The sequence below is a fragment of the Gorilla gorilla genome, chromosome 5 (assembly GCF_029281585.2).
Source record: "Gorilla gorilla gorilla isolate KB3781 chromosome 5, NHGRI_mGorGor1-v2.1_pri, whole genome shotgun sequence".
Lineage (NCBI taxonomy): Eukaryota > Metazoa > Chordata > Mammalia > Primates > Hominidae > Gorilla > Gorilla gorilla.
Window position 1 is genome coordinate 161157285 of NC_073229.2, and position 14330 is coordinate 161171614.

The 14330-nt window shown below is 42.2% G+C and overlaps 1 long non-coding RNA gene across 1 annotated transcript in view; it reads right to left on the reverse strand.

The window, feature by feature from the left end:
• Positions 1 to 2660: 2660 nt before the first annotated feature.
• The window catches only part of LOC109027218 (uncharacterized), a 29469-nt gene continuing 17799 nt past the window's right edge, over positions 2661 to 14330 (reverse strand). Inside the window, exon 3 of the long non-coding RNA XR_008680949.2 lies at positions 2661 to 2700. This is a non-coding gene — a long non-coding RNA (uncharacterized lncRNA). The remainder of the gene's footprint in view (positions 2701 to 14330) is intronic.

The following is a 14330-nucleotide window of genomic DNA, read 5'->3' on the forward strand; positions in this document are numbered from 1 at the left end:
AGGCTGCTTGAACTATTTATTAGTCTGTAATTAGAGTCCCAAGCGTTTCCTTCTGTTTCCTAAAGGGTTGGAAAAATGCCCCGAGGGCTTGTCACCATAGGCCTTCCCCACTTCTAATCAGCCAGATGGCAGCTGCAGGAAGTGGCAGCTAAAGCAACAATCACAATGTGGTGTTGACAGTGTAGATCTTCCACTGAATGGGGAGTATGAGGAAGCGTAGACAGTGGAGTTTCTCGGCCTGGATTTTAGAATTGGTTTTTGTCAGTTGGGCTTTATATATTAGTTGGGAATAACTAAATAATTTAAACAACAGCTATTTGATTATACTAATCTATTAGGCCAGAATCGAAAAGTGCCTTTTAAAAAGTCCTCCTGGATTAAAAATTTCTCTTAGAAACATTCATAATTCATTGCTGCTCTTACTAATGTCAAAATCTTACTGACTCAGTAAATGGCAAAAGGCGCATGTGGTGTTCGTGCTTATGTATTTATTTCATTATTTATTTGGATATGGGATACTGCATAGAAAGAAAACACACTCTGACTCGTTAGGTATATAAATCTCATAATCCTTAAGGTAAAAGAGACCAGGGAAGTGTATCTACCACTGGAGATTTTCTTTGACATTACAGACTTAAATGCTGTCACTGGCCTCCCTTTGCAAGGGCACATTCTGTTCAGATGTGTTAATAGAAAGAAAGCAGAGTCTAATGAAAATGCCAGAATGTCCTTTGGGAAGCTGACAAATAGAGTGTGCTGCTGATGTGGACTCAAGCTGCAGACCATCCATAGGCCTATTATTAGAATAGGGACAATGTCCAACCGTTCCTAATTGCTGAATGACATACACCTGCCACTTAATTTCCTCAGTGTCACCTGTGAATTATACCTAAGATCAAACAGCAAGAACATGTATTCATTCAGATATCTGTGTGTCCATCCATCCATCCATCCATCCATCCATCCATCCATCCATCCATCCTGCCAAAAGATTGAATGTGTTCATTTAAAACTGAATATAGCAGGCTTCATCTGATGGTGCAAATATTTCTTCTTGGATACTGTGATGTGGCAAGGTTTTATAGTTAAATAGATTATATTTTTCCATCAAAACAATATTATAATTGAGAGCTTGCTTCTGTTCAAAATATCAGAAATAATTACTAATAAGCTTCCAAATAGTTAGCCAAAGCAACAATATAAGTAAAACCCTACAAACCTCTATAATCTATAATATAGCTTAAAAAAAAAAGCAAATTCCAAGACATGGAGTCTGGGAGATGGCAGAGACTTTGATAATCTTTTCTTTATTTCGTAAGAAGTGAGAAAATCAAAGCTCAGAGGACTGGGTGCCACCCACTTAACTTGCCTGGTGTCACCCACTTAACTCAGTAAAGCGAAGGCCTTGGTCCCCAGGTTCTCAGATCCATGTTCCCTATTTAACATGCTATTCCTGTCCCCAGAAAAATCCTAAGACACATACACGCGCGCTCTCTCTCTCACCTCTCACATTGCTTAAATAAGAGACCACAACATACTGTGAAATGCATATGACGTGAAAAGATACAACTATGGTTCGAGTGTCTAAATTAATAGCTAGCCAAAATAAATGTGACCAAAATCACAACTTTAAAAATTGTTTGCTCTGTCAAAAGCTAATAAAATATGGAGGTAACAAGGTAGAAACCTGTTTCTCTTAACAAAACTGTTCGGGAACATTTGAGTCAGTAATTACATGGACACCATTGTCTGTCCCACCTAGACCAACGTCTATTCATTCCTTTTTCCTTCCTTATAGAACCCTCATTTTATTTGGGTCCCTGCCACTCCCCTGCCCCTGGGCGGTGTCTGTGCCTCAGGGGAAGCCAACACTTCCAGGTCCAGGTCCTGCAGGTCTCAGGGGTATTTCAGTCCCTTGCTTGTGATTGGTTCTGGAAAAGGCACTTCACTCAAGTCAGGCAAATGAGACGATAGTGGAGGGGAGGCCTAGGGGAGCTTCCAGAAGGTGCTCTCTTTTAAGGTTACTTCATGAGGAAGTAACTTATAAGGTTACTTCACGAGATTGGCCACAACACCTCACTACCTAACTGACTTCCAAGGAAGCCAGCTCACATTGTTTATCATTTCAGCCCATTGAATGTTCCCAGTGGAGACATTCCACAATGGAGACATTCCCAATGGAGAATTCCACAGTGAACGTGAATTCAGAATCCCTGCTCCAAAGGTGATTAGGGTATAGACTAGAGTTTCCTGACTTTTTTTGTCACCTCTCTAAAGAACATTTTTAGATTTTTTTTCTGATATCCTCCCCACAAAATTCAATACCACAAACATACTGCTTATCTGCGTGTGTACTCTGTGTGTATCTGTGCCTTACACATTAACATAGTGAGATATTTTTGTTTCCCAAGAACAATTTTTGTCTTCTGGAAGATGATATCATCTCCACCAAGAATGGCTTAGAGGGAGAGACAGGCTGTCCTAATGAGAGGTATTAGGATGAGGATATCCCTAGGATGGGGGTACCCACTCATTTACAGAAAGTAGGGGCATTGCAAATTCTTTTACAAAATTGCCATTGACGAATATGAATATTTAAAAGTCTCACCACGGACTTTATTTGGTCTTGAATTCATTCCATTCCATTGTTTTTTTCTCATCCCCCTTCATATTCTCACACAACAGCAACATCCTAGTAGCCTGGAAGGAGAAAAGAGGCACAAAGGTCAGCTTGGGATAGCAAGGGGGTGCAGGGTCCTAAGCCTTGGCTTTGTTGGCAAATCGCCTTCATTTCTGTCATGTCTCTGAAATGTCTCTCCCATCTTTCTCTTCTTTTTCATCTTCTTTGCCACCACCTTTATAAGCCTTCATCACCTCTGCTCTGGGTAATGGACTCTCTTTTCTTTTTTTTCCTTTCTTACTTTTTCTTTTTCTTTCTTTCTTTTTTTTTTTTTTTTGAGACAGAGTTTTGCTCTTGTTGCCTAGGCTGGAGTGCAATGGTGCGATTTTGGCTCACTGCAACCTCTGCCTCCCAGGTTCAAGTGATTCTCGTGCCTCAGCCTCCCGAGTAGCTGGGATTACAGGCATGTGCCATCATGCCCGGCTAATTTTGTATTGTTAGTAGAGACAGGGTTTCACCATGTTTGTCAGGCTGGTCTCGAACTCCCAACCTCAGGTGATCCACCTCCCTTGGCATCGCAAAGTGCTGGGATTACAGGCATGAGCCACCGTGTCCAACCACGATCTCTCTTTTCTTAAGCATTTATTGAGGACCAACTGTATTTCAGTTGCTTTCTATTATAGTCTCAATCAATACAGCAACCCTGTGAGTTACATATTAATGCTTTCATTTTACAGATGAGGAAATGGAAGCTCAAGAATTTTAGTGTCTTGCCTAAAGCTAGACCCACCAGTAAGATATAGACAGAGCTGGGGCCCAGGTAGGCCAAGTAGTACAACTTACGTCCATACTCCTTCTACTGGATTTTGTAATATCTTTAATGTATTTAAAAAAATCACACAAGTGATAAATGAATACATTCTGTTTGCAAACAAAAAAAGATGTAATAGGTTAATGTTCCCATTAATCATCTCTCTCTATTCTTATTTTCCCCACCTGCATTCCCCAAGGTAACCACTGTCACCATTTGATGTGGCTCTTTCCAGATCTTATTCTAAAAATTTCATATATCTATCTGTGCCTCACTGCACACGAGGGACCAGAACAGGATGGTGGCGCTCACAAGACCTGGGAGGCGACTGCCCGGATGAATTCCCGTGACGCTACATCTTGCATGTGGCTAAGCAGCCTCACTTGGGAATGGGTTAGTTTGTAAATCCTTCTCCTCAGAAAGTACAGGTTTGTGATGTGCAGGTGATTCTATCCTCTGCTCCAGATCATGTAGTGAATATTTAGTATGTTTCATTTTGTTTATGTTTCCATCTCTTTCCCTTCTCTAGATGATTTCTCCTCATCACCTTGTTTCTTCTTTTCTTTCTTTTCTTTTCTTTTTTTTTTTTGAGACAGAGTCTCACTCTGTTGCCCAGGCTGGAGTGCAGTGGCGCAATCTCAGCTCACTGCAAGCTCTGCCTCCCAGGTTCAAGCAATTCTTCTGCCTCCATCTCCCAAGTAGCTGGGACAACAGGCATGTGCCACACGCCCAACTAATTTTTGTATTTTTAGTAGAGATGGGGGTTTCACCTTGTTGGCTAGGCTGGTCTTGAACTCCTGACCTCAGGTGATCTGCCTATCTCCGCTTCTCAAAGTGCTGGAATTACAGTCGCGAGCCACCACACCTGTCCCCTCATCACCTTTTAACCAGAACAGTTAGGTCGTTTTCTTTCTCTTTGTGATGGCAACAGTTATTTTTATAGCTGTCTGGGGAAGGTGCTTAGGTAAATATCAGTTTGAGCTGTACAGTAAGCTTAATATAGCCCTTTTCTATGATTGATGAATTCACTACCTTCTTTTTTGCACTTTTTGTTCAGTCAGTAGAACTCGTGAATTAGTGATAGGGAAGTAAATTAGTTTAAGGTTGACAAACTTCCTAGAATCACACCCAGGGATTACACTAGACCAGATATACATAGTCACCCCAGCTCCTGTACATTGGTCCTCCAACCTTCTACTTCCCTGCAGTGGGGCATGCAGAAGGAAAAGGGACACATCTGTGAGGGAAGAAGATGATGCTGCTGACCGGCATAGACACAGGCACAGGCACATAGGGTCCGAATCTGGAGGGACCTACCATAGGAAGCTGTGGTGTGCACCCCTAGAGCCACTATGCTATGACCGTGCCTCCTTGGAGCCACCATCCAGCCTGGAGATCTCTAGGTAGAGTTCTTGGTGGAGATCACACAGGACAGCAATCTATGGCCATAATACTATTAAAAAGGGGGCAGGGGGCAGTTCATCTTCCTGCAAAGATGGAAGTCAGATTTCCATCTTCCACTTAGATTATGGACAAAGACATTTTCTCTACATTGGTGTTAGCTGGGGCACGGGACCAGGGGATTAAGCTAACTAGCTTGAAGGGATGTGCAAAATGACCAAGAAAGGGTGTTTGACACTGCTTACACCCCCTTCAGTTAGCCACTGCTTACACCCCCTTCAAGTAGGGGCAAAGAGACAAGAAGGTTCACACATGTGATCTGTCCCAGGAGCGTAACAGAAGGTTAAGAATTGAAAGAGAGAGAGAGAGAGAGAGAGAGATAGAAAGATGGGTTCTGTGGTTCAGAAATCACTCCCCACTCTGGTGGGAGTCGGAGATTGGCAGTCAGATGCTGCCACACTTGCTACCATAGGGATGACCGTCATGCCGCAAGGTCTAGTCCAAAGCACATTTAGTTCCTGATGTTAAAGAGGGCTGGGAGGAAGGTGAGTGGTCTGAGAGATGAGAAGAATGCAGACAGGAGAACCAATCTGGTGACATTTTGGTCAAGTGTGCTGTCTTCATTAATTTTCGGTCTCAGGATTCCTAATTATGGAAACCAGCCAATACGTATTTTCCTCAGCCGTTCATGACTAAGTCCTTCCGGGGCTGGACAGAGGTAATATAACAACTGTCGCCACACGGTGGCAGCAATATCTCTTGGCTGTGCTCACCTAGCCTAGTGGGTGCTTTTTCTCTAACTGCAGAAGCCATGGCTTTCTCCCCGCTGGGACTTGCTTTTTGAGGAGCTGAGGCGCCTCACAGCATTTATTACAAAGAGTTTTCTTCATGTTTTTCTTTTTCCTTAAACGAATGTCTTGGAAAATATGAGGTTATGCATTAGCGGGTAACTTTTGTTTTTGCTTTTGTTTTTGTGTTGAGGCAGGGTCGCCAAAACAAAAACTTGCTCACTCTGTCGCCCAGGCTGGAGTGCGGTGGCGCCATCTTGGCTGACTGCATCCTCAACCTCCCAGGTTCGAGTGATCCTCCCACCTCAGCCTCCTGAGTAGCTGGGGCTACAGGTGTGCACCACCACATCGGCTAATTTTCTATTTTTTTTTGTAGAGATGGGGTTCTCGTGATGTTGCCCAAGCTGGTCTCAAATTCCTTGGCTCAAGTGATCCTCCTGCCTCAGCCTCCCAAAGTGCTGGGATTATAGGCTTGGGCCACCATGCCTAGCCAGCGGGTACCTTTCTGTCTTTTCCTAATGGCTAATAATTTAAATCTAACTATATCTGTGAAGCCAGTGGTTTTGCCACAGGATGAGGAGGCGCCAGGGGACGGGAAGGTGACCAGATGTTCTAATTGAGTCAGCCTTGGTTCTGGCAATGAGCAGGTGCTCTGGAAGAAGTCCCAGGCAAGCTCTGCTGTGCCCCTTATCTGAACCGAGCTGATGAGCTGGCCCCCGTCCAGAGGAGGATGACCAGAGCAGAGAGGGATCTGGAAACCAGGAGTGACAGAGACGTGTGGAAGGGAAGGGGATATTTGCAGAGGAAGGGATGACTTGAACACTACAGTTAAATATTGGAAGGGTTGTCATGGAGAAGAGAGGTCGTTAGAATCAGGTCGGAAGAACTAGAACTAGAATGCTAGTTTTGGAAGGGACGTTACGAATCCCATCAAACACACTCCTCATTTTACAAAAGAAGAAAATAAGGCTGAGAGAGTGACACTTGTCCGGGGTCACACCATTGGCTGGTAACAGACAGACAAAGGACTAGGATACAGCCCTTTGACTATACCCAAATATGGTCGCCCATCAGGTTGTAAGCTATAGGGTGGGTGAGGAGGGTAACGAAGGTGGTGGCCTCTGTTTAGTGTTGAAGCAGAAACTGGGTGTCCAGAGAGTTCCTGAATTGCCCAGAGGGCTGGCCCCAGCCTAGTCACTGGAAAACGTCTGTGTTTACCTCTGACATACTCTATCTCTGTGTGCCATGTGACTCTCTTAATAACTGCCAGGTAATTCATGGTGATGAAAGTTTGTGTGTAGCGCGTGGGGTGGAGGAGGGAGTTGGTGTCTGGCCTTAGAAAAGGCTGCTTTTATGTGGCAGCAAATAGGAGGCTAGCAAGGTCTCTGGCTGGGGATTGCCTGGTGTCCTTGACCTTGCAGAGTCCCCAGGCTCCATCTTGGGGAAAAGGGAGACAGGAGAGGGAGTATTGCAGGCTTCCGTAGGCCCTCTGGGACGGGAGCAGCACTATGGGGAGATGGGTGAGCTTGTGTGCTGAACATCGCTAACTTCATAGGGCTTTGCTCTTGTCTCCATCCCTGAAAAATCCTTCCTAAGCACTGTATGGTATAAATATTTTAGTATCTGTCCATGGATTGGCTTGTTGTCTTTGTTGAGTTGCACGCATGATCTGGGCCTGGTTTCATCACACCTTGTGCAACTGCGATCATTATCTGGATGACAAAGAAGTGGGTGCAGGCCGTTCCCTGGATACGAAATGCTGAGGCAATTAAGCACATCTAATGACTGTTTTCTTAAGATGAATAGGAGTGATAGCAGTACACAAAGCAAAATGAGGTCTTATAGTCCATGCAGCCCAAGCATGGACTGGTCATAGTAGAAGGAATGATGTAATTATGCTTCCCAAGTGTCACACCTGTACCATAGGTATTCTGAAATGACTTCATGTGTGATGACAAACATTTTCTTTTTTCTTTTTCTTTTTCTTTTTTTTTTTTTTTTTTTAGAGACAGGGCCCTGCTCTCCCATCCAGGCTGGAATGCAGTGGTGGTGATCATAGCTCACTGCAGCCATGAACTCCTGGGCTCAAGTGATCATCCTGCCTCAGCCTCCAGTGTAGCTGGGACTATAGGCACATGCCAGCATGCCCAGCTAATTGAAGAAAAACATTTTCAGATGAAATTGTTGTACATGTATCTTCAAGTGTGTTAGAAATATACATCTTGTGTATTAAATTTATTTGCTCAGAATGAGGCTAAAACAATTAGTTAAAAAAATAAGTAGATAACAGCTCTTACTAAGAGCTGTGTGCTGTCTTGTACTAAGTGCTTTGAATGTAGTTCCTCATTTAATCGTCACAATAGCCCTTTGAATTAAATTTTGATTTACAGAAAACTGAATTGAAGCAAAGAGGAGTTGCATAATAACTTGTCCAATTCACAAAATTTTAAAGGGCAGACCTGTCTGAATCCAGACAAACATAGATCTGTCTGAATTCAGAGCCTAGACTCCTAACCACCGAGAGATATGGCTTTCTAAGAATGTAGCCACACCCCCAACAGAGGGACTTTGGTTTAGCTGGATCTTCATCCCAGAGTAGGTCCTCAGTAAATCCTTGTTGAATGGCTGAATGAATGAATAAATAGCACACATATATGCTGATTCCGGCAAACATCACAATGTAGCATGTGAATGCCTGAAGCTTAGGAAACTTGGACCTAGTTTAATGGTTTCAAAGTGTGTTCTTAGGAGCCATCCTGGGGTCAGCTGAAGAGGAGATTCCAGGGCTGCTGTGAGGGAAGTAGAGGCAGGTTCCCAGCCCTTCTCCCAGCTACCACAAGAGCAGCTCCCTGTTATCCACTGCCCCTCCTCCCACTTCGATTTTCAAAAAAGTCTCCACTGCTGTTGAAATGAAAATAAAACAAAGAATTCCAACCTTACCTCTTAGTGATCTGGTGCAATAACATCATTATATAGATGAAGAAACTGGGGCCCAGAGAAGTAAAAGATTAGAACAAAGCCAGAGCTTAAGCCAGGCGCAGTGGCTCACGCCTGTATTCCCAGCACTTTGGGAGGCCAAGGCAGGTGGATCACCTGAGGTCAGGAGTTCGAGACCAGCTTGGCCAATGTGGTGAAACCCCGTCTCTGCTAAAAATACAAAAATTAGCTGAGCATAGTGGTGTGTGCCTGCATTCCCAGCTACCTGGGAGGCAGAGGTGAAAGAATCACTTGAACCTGGGAGGCAGAGGTTGCAGTGAGCCGAGATTGTGCCAGCCTGAGCGACAGAGCGAGACTCCATCCGAAAAAAAAAAAAAAAAGAATAAAGCCAGAGCTTGAATCCAGTCGTTTGGACCCCTTTGCCCACTGCTTATTTTATCACATTGAGAAAGCTAGATTTGAAGCACACTGGAAAACATCACGGTAGTACTGATGTCTGCATCTGGCATTCAGAGAAATAGCCACAGGGACCAACCCTGACCTATACAAAAATGGATTTTAAATGCTGGGAATTCCTTATCACAAAAATGTCTTAGGTGAGGCCAGTTCTCATCATCTTCTCCATATAAGAGCAGGGTATTTGGAAGCACAAATTCAGGGGGAGTAAGTGGCATCAGCCAATCTGATTTTTAAAAAGTTTTAGGACACAATAAAACAAAAGATATTGTTCAAACTAATATGACTTAATAAGTCATTGTCCAAACCATAAACATAAATAAAAGATAACTAACATTATTATACAGTAAATGATAAGTGCCAAATGAGCTATAGACGAAAAGTAAAAACTTGAGCAGAGGGAAGAATTGCTTCTAACTCGGATGACTTCAGGGCATTTAGCATGGTATGAGCAGCTCTTAAGGGGTTCTTGAAGGATTGGTGGGATCCAAGCATTCATGATATAGGGAAGAGGAAGATTTTGGGAAAGCAGAATGTTTTGGACAAACATTCATGATTGGAATTGGGGCATTGGACTGCATGGGTGGTGAATGTGGAAATATTCCTTGAGGCAGAATGTCTATTTTACTGTTTACTTGAAATAAGTGATGGGAAAGAATTTTAAAAATTTTAAATAATTTGGAAATCAGACATGCATCATTATCTATAATAACAACTATAAATCTAATTATTATTTATAAATAGTTCTCTTCAACTGTAGGCATTATGCATTTTTTATTATTTTTTAAGACCTATAATTTTTTTCTTTTTATTTTGTGCCCAAACCTCAGCACACAAGTGTTTTAAAAACACATATTGATCGAATTATCTGGAGTAAATATAATTGTTAAATGTAAATCAATTGTAAAAACTGAAATAATTTAAAATAAACAGAAAATTTTGTTATTCAATTTAATCATTGTAAATTTTTATTTTTGTTAAATAATGAATTACTTTGTATATGGAAATTATTAGGTTTATGTTTTGGAGGAAACAGGACTTGACACATTTGTTCTTTATTTTGAAATTTCTCTTAGAGATGGGGTCTCACTCTATCATCTGGGCTGAAGTGCAGTGGCGTGATCACAGCTCATGGCTGCCTTGAACTCCTGGGCTCAAGCAATCCTCTTGCCTCAGCCTCCTGAGTAGTTGAGACTACAGATGCCTGTCATCACAGCCAGCTGATTATTATTGTTATTTTATAGATGGAGTCTTGCTGTGTTGCCCAGGCTGATCTCGAACTCCTTACCTCAAAGGATCCTTCTGTGTAGCTGGGATTACAAGTGCAAGACACAGCGTTAAGCTTGACACATCTATTCTGAAAATAAAGCTTATTGTGAAGAATAATGTGCAAGATTAGCTAAGAAAATTTAGAAAAGGTAAGTAATGAGGGAAAAGTATGAAGTATTAAATCAAAACACTGTAATAAAATAGTGTTATATTGATATAATAAATGAAGGGAATCAAGAGACAGATCCCATTCAATGAGATAATTTAATATATAATAAAGAGGGTATATTAGTTTCCCGGGGCTGTTATAATAAAGTGCCACAAACTGTGTGACTTCAAACAACAGAAATTTATTCTCTCACAGCTCTGGAGGCTGGAAGTCTGAAATGAAGGTACAGGCAGGGCCATGTTCTCTCTGAAGTTTACAGGAAAGACTCCTTCCTTGCCTCTTCTAGCTTCTGGTGGCCCAAGCATTCCTTGGTTTGAGGCAAAGAACTCCATCTGTGCTTCCATCTTCAGGTGGCTGTCTTCTCCCTGTGTGTCTCTGTCTTTAACTGGTGTTCTCCTCTCTGTGTCTGTTTCTTTTCTTCCCTCTCTCTCTCTCTTTTTATTTTTATTTTTTGAGATGAAGTCTCACTCTGTCACTCAGGCTGGAGTGCAGTGGCACGATCTTAGCCCACTGCAACCTTCTTCTCCTGGTTTCAAGCGATTCTCCTGCCTCAGCCTCCTGAGTAGCTGGGAGAAGAGGTGCACGCCACCACACCTGGCTAATTTTTTTATTTTCATTTTTTAGCAGAGGCAGGGTTTCACCTTGTTGGCCAGGCTGGTCTCGAACTCCTGACCTCAAGTGATCCACCTGCTTTGGCCTCCCAAAGTGCTGGGATTACAGGCGTGAACCACCGCGCCGGGCCAGCCTTAGCAGGAAGATTGCTATGGAACTTGGCAGCAACCATGCCACTGTTCCTGTGAGCCCGGGTTACCTTTCCCCAGATTACTCTGCTTTTGTTTGGTTTGCTGCCAGGAATCATTGTGTTGCTCTTTGCTTTGTAAACACAAGCACATCTCTTGCCCAAATAGAATTCAGTTTCATCTTGGGCATAACCACCTTCAATTTTAAGAAGAGCTGTACGCTCCCTTTGGTTCTGGAGGCTCCGCTTATAGCCAGCAAAAAAGCACTTGGAACACAGCCTTCCAGACGTACTTCCTTTTAAGAAGTCCTGTTCCCAGCAGGCCTCCACAGGCTCCAAGGTGACAGGAGGGGACTCACTGAGGTTCCTGATCATATGTGACCATATCAGAGAGACTTTTCCTGACCCCCTAATGTAAAATGGCACCCTCACTCACACCCAGACTCCAAGAGGGAGGCACTTTGCTCACTACTGTATGTTCAAGGCCTGCAGCTGTGCTTGGCATATGGTGGCACAATAAATATTCACTGAATAAATGAATAATGAAAATAAAGTGAACACAAAAATATGAAAACAAGATATTTTTGCACATGAAATTGGCAAACTTTTTTTTTTCCACTCTGTCGCCCAGGCTAGAGTGCAGTGGCACAATCTTGGCTCACTGTAACCTCTGCCTCCCAGGTTCAAGTGATTCTTGTGCCTCAGCCTCTCAAGTAGCTGAGATTGCAGACATGTGCCACCATGCCCGGCTAATTTTTGTATTTTTAGTAGAGGCAGTGTTTCATCATGTTGGCCAGGCTGGACTTGAACTCATCCTGACCTCAAGTGATCTGCCTGCCTCAACCTCCCAAAGTGCTGGAATTATAGGCATGAGCCACGACGCCAGGCCTGGCAAACTTAAAAGTTTAAAACACTTGATAACACTCAGGGCTGATAGCGGCATCTGGTAAGATTATAAATTGGTATCACTTTCCCCCTAGAAAACACTTAGAAACTATATGTTACAAACATTAATAGTGTGTGTGTCCTCTGGGTGCATGACAAGGGAAATCTTTTAAGTGAGATGGGGACAAAAGTTGTACAGAAGGATGATCATTACCCATTATGGATTAGTTACATAAATTACTATAAATACATATGATTAAATATTATGCAATTTATTAAAATCTTATAGGTAAAACATATATAATGATGTGAAGAAATTGAATGCTATAATACTAGGTATAACAGAAATTTAAAGACATACACATTGAAATGTAAATTGATAAACAGAAGCTCATTTTTCCTAATGGGCCTACTGGTATGTACGGCAAGAGAAGTGAAACTGCCAACAGTTTAGCCTTTACTGAAATCAAGTAAATATGCTGGGGTGGAGAAACCAACACCAGAAGACACAGGAGCAGGTGCAGCGAACCCTAGACCAACTGGGTGTGTAGATGTGTGAAACACCTCAAATTCCCTAAAGTGATAGGTCTTTGGGAGACTGAAAATAAAAAAGGGCAGCATTGAGTGAAAAATCTATTGGCCATCTCTATATGAAAGTGGATATTTCAAACTAGTACCCCTTCTCATCCTACACTCACGTAACTCACATTGCCCTGTTAGTAGTTCTGGAGACATAACTTAGTTTGTTAGCCAGGGTCTAGATGAGAACTAACTGTTCCTCCAGTTAGTTCTTAATCCTAACTGTTTCTCCAGCTAGTTCTCATCTAGACCTAGCCAGTTAGTTCTCATCTAGATCTAGCCAGGGTCTAGATGAGAACTAACTAGATGAGAACTCATCTAGACCTAGCCAGGGTCTAGATGAGAACTAGCTGTTCCTCCAGGGGATAAATGACCTGGCATTTGTCCCTCTGAAAAATAAGAGGACTGCACAAAGCTATATGAAAATCCCCTCTTAAATCCCAAGAGGAAATAGTTTTCTCCTAGACATCCTAGCCATGGATACCCTCTCTCCCTGTGATTGGGTTAGGTAACCCTGGCATAAAATTCTGAAGTTTTTTTTTTCTATCTCTCTCCTTCTCTCTCTCTCTCTCCCGCCCCAATCCCCACCCCATTTTACTTTTCTTCTCTTCCTTTTTTCTCAGAAGTAGAGTGAATTCTGCATCTTGCCTCTTGAATCTCAATTTAGAATTTTTCTCACCTGAAGCATGACCCTGAGGTCTTACCCTCAATGCCAATCAGTTTATCAAAATATTTCTACCCAATAAAAAGACAGCACTTCCTCAGAGGAATCTCATTTAATAAAAGTTTCTCTGTCTCATTACATCCTTTTTTTTTTTTTTTTTTTTTTTGAGACAAGGTCACTCTTTTGCCCAGGCTGGAGTACAGTGGTGCGATCTCAGCTCACTCTCACTGCAACCTCCACCTCCTGGGTTCAAGGGATTCTCCTGCCTCAGCCTCCAGAGTAGCTGGGATTAAGGTGCATGCCATCACATCTGGTTAATTTTTTTGCACTTTTTCTTTTCTTTCTTTCTTTTTTTTTTTTTTTTTAAATAGAAATGGCATTTCACCATGTTGTCCAGGTTGGTCGAACTCCTGGCCTCAAATGATCTGCTCGTCTTGGACTCTCAAAGTGCTGGGCTTACAGGTCATTACATTTTTAACAGTGGTGTTATGAAACTTGCAAAATATCATGTTAAAAACAAAATAATGTTTATTGATTCTTTTAAAGACCACTACTTATGGTGCAATTTCCAGTATATAGCACTCTCAAGTGATTTCCTTGCCTGATCTTACTCACCTTTCTGGCACCCCATAAAATAAGTGTTCTACTCCCTATTATTCAGATGAAGAAAACGAGTCACAAGGAAGTTAAATGGTCTAATGAAAATCATGCATCTAAAAGTGATGAAGCTGGGATTTGAACCTAGAAGTTGGGATTTTGGTATGGCATAGACATACATATATGGAGGGATGAAGGACATTAAATTTCAATCCTGATATTGATGGAGAAGCAGGAGAGAGTATCAGATAAGTAAAACACATTTGGAAATAGGTCCTCAGAAACTTTTTTTTAAAAAAAATCAATGTATTAATTATTCTCTATTTGAGATACTGCTCTTGATTCAGGATGTGAGTTAATCAGGCACAAAACAGTTCTCAACTTCAGGTTTGAGCTTTGTCTTTCAATCATTTCA